Below are 2824 nucleotides of genomic sequence, written 5' to 3'. Positions count from 1 at the left end.
CTACCAGTACATTAGAGAAGTTGTTTGTTCCTGGAAAAAATGCTTGGATTTTACCAAGTTTCCTCAAGCTGGTGTCCTTCTGCTTTTCCAGGCTGGACTCTGTCCACATGTAGTTCTCTACAGATGAGGCACAACATGTACATATTCTCCCAAGCATGTGGGAAGTCAAACACCACGAGAGTGCTCTGCAGGCAAGATGGACGAGGATCCAGTCCTACACCCATTCAATGTGCATTCTCTCTGTTAAGTATCTGTTACCCACCCTTCTGAAGGATTTAACCAGTGTGAGAAGGAGTGTGCGTCAATAAGCACAATCATCACTGCACTGGTGCCTGTAATCACCCTGTGCACACAATGAGAAATAAAGCAGGATCCTTGATTCTCCCACCAACTGTCTCTTAAACTGGTCACTAGCTCTGGATGGTGCTCCAACAATGGTCACTTGTCTCAGAGAACACACACACCAGCATCACAGTGCTGGGTTCCCATGGATGTCACCACTTCCCAGTTGTCAATGATAGGGCCATAGCATTCAGTGCTACTCAACAGGGAATTGCTGTCATATCCTGCAATCGCATAGAGTCTCCCCTGAAGCACTGTGGCCTCTGCAGAGCATCGTGGAGTGGTCATAACTAGTCACAGTTGTCCAGGAATCAGTGCTAACGTTGTACGCTTCAGTGGGCTGTATCATCAAATACCCACACCACATAAATATGGTCATTCAGTATGGCCAATCGAGCACCAGAAAGCTTGGTGGCCATTGGTATAACATTAGTCCAGTGTCCTGTGTGAGGATCATATTTCTCAACTGAATTTAAGATATTCAGGCCATCATATCCTTCTAGGCAGAAGATCACTCCACTGGCCACTGCTAGTTCAGCACCCTGTCGGGTTGTCTGCACATTGTCCAGCATACTCCACTGGTCAATGTTTGGGTCATATCGCTCCATGCTGGTGTGACACCTGCTTCCATCAAAGCCTCCAGAGAGGTAGATCGTATCTTCCAGGGTTGTAGCCAGGAGGCCACATCGGACATTCATCGGGGCCACAGAACACCAGACCCCGTCCTTGTCTGCTGTGTAGTCAGGCATTCCACTGAAATGAGGCGGGAACGGCCATCAAAACTGCCAATTATGTAGATCCAGTCATGGAGGGACACCGAGGCCACAGACCTCTCTTTCGAGTGATGCTCAGCAAAAAGCTCCACTCCTGAGTCTTTGGGTCGTATTTTTCAACCACATCAATGGGAGACTGCTGGCTTCCAAAGCTCCCAACCACCAGAATCATTTCATTGGCTCCTAGCTGAGCCAATGCGGGCCCTGTATCTGGCTCGGAAGCTCCGGCCTCAGGTGAAACGTCTTTGGTTTGTCTACCAGATCTCCGCCCTGTAGGCTACAGCAGATCAACGGCTCAGCATCGATGACCTCCGTAATGTACCTGGGGGTCAGCAGGGGCATGTGCACATACTGTAGCAAGTCAGGCCAGGACTCTTGGGGCTTCTTCTTGGTAAGCTCCACCCGGTTGATGACAGCCTCAAAGACTGGTCCTTCAGAACCCACCTGAAGTTCATCACACTAGATCCACTTCTCCACCCTGTCCTTGGCTTAGAAAATGAATTCTTCGTGCTGGACCACTTTAGGAAAATGCTTCTGGCTAAAAATCTCAGTGGCTTGCATCCAGTCAACACGGTTGTGAGTTTCAGCAAAATCCCTGATACCCAGGCAATTAGAAGGGTCCAGCTGACTTTCTGAGAGCTCGCAGCAGGCTTGCTTCACACCTTTCAGCTGATGCAGAGAGGCTGCAGGGAGCAGTTCTTGTACATTCTCCACAGTCAAGTGTAGTTTCCCTGGACACAAAGTCCAACAAGTGATCCATTATAGAGGCAGTTAAACCTTGGATGTCAACATAAGGTCTCCCCTGCTCTGAAAGCTCACTTGTGAACTTGGCACAGGAGTAGTCACTGCAGGCAGCCAGCACAATCTGATGGGCAGGAAAGTCTTTCTGCTTTACGCCCTGCATCACAGCACAGAAGGTATTGCTCTTCCTGAGGGAGTTCATGGAGTTGAGGATGGATTTAGCAGGAGTAATCGTCATTATGCCTTTGGGGGCCATAATGCCTCCCATCAAGCAATATGGAGGAAGGACAAAAGGGGTCCTTGAGTTCTGAAGCTCAGCTGACTTGAGTTCCGCCATCCAGCCAGCGGGATCCTTCCCCGCCAAGGGGAAGGGGTGAGGTGGGTGAGGAGCCAGCAGGCAGCTCAGCTGGCTGACCAGGCCCAGGGGCTCTGGAGGCCCTGCCCGACCTTCCCGGCTCCGCTTTATGGATTGCTATGGTTATGGATTGTCATTTACAGATCTTCAATAGCAGAACCGAGTCTCCCAGGCATTAAGTGCCTTTGTCAAGAACATATAAACACCAACCAACATTTGGAGACATCATGCAAAAAAAGAAAGCCAGCCTGTGCCCAGAGGACGTGCTGAACACACCTCGCCCCAGAAGGATGCCATCTCTCACAGAACTCAGGGTAACTGTTTCCACTTCTTCAACTCTGCATCTCAGGTTTTGGTAGTCTCAGCTATTTCTGGTTCTCCACACTGAAGTTTCATGATTGGGCCCTTTGTGTGTGGTGCTATACTTGCTTTCATCTTGTTCCAGTTCAGTCTCAGCGAGAAGGATGTATCGTACCCTTTTTCTCTATTATTGTATTGGAGGTAAGACAATAAGTGAAAGAGCTGAACACCAATCCAAGTCTGGACACCAAATCTGATGTTCTTTTTAACTTACATGACAATTTTCTGAGTTAACAGTGTGGTTGCTACTACT

General features: G+C 49.0%; 1 pseudogene; it reads right to left on the bottom strand.

The window, feature by feature from the left end:
• Positions 1-438: 438 nt before the first annotated feature.
• Positions 439-2163, bottom strand: LOC104864297 (annotated as a pseudogene).
• Positions 2164-2824: the final 661 nt, after the last annotated feature.

This window comes from Fukomys damarensis, unplaced genomic scaffold, assembly GCF_012274545.1.
Source record: "Fukomys damarensis isolate Sample0158 unplaced genomic scaffold, DMR_v1.0_HiC HiC_scaffold_3, whole genome shotgun sequence".
Taxonomy (NCBI): Eukaryota; Metazoa; Chordata; class Mammalia; order Rodentia; family Bathyergidae; genus Fukomys; species Fukomys damarensis.
This window is presented reverse-complemented; position numbering and strand designations above follow the sequence as displayed.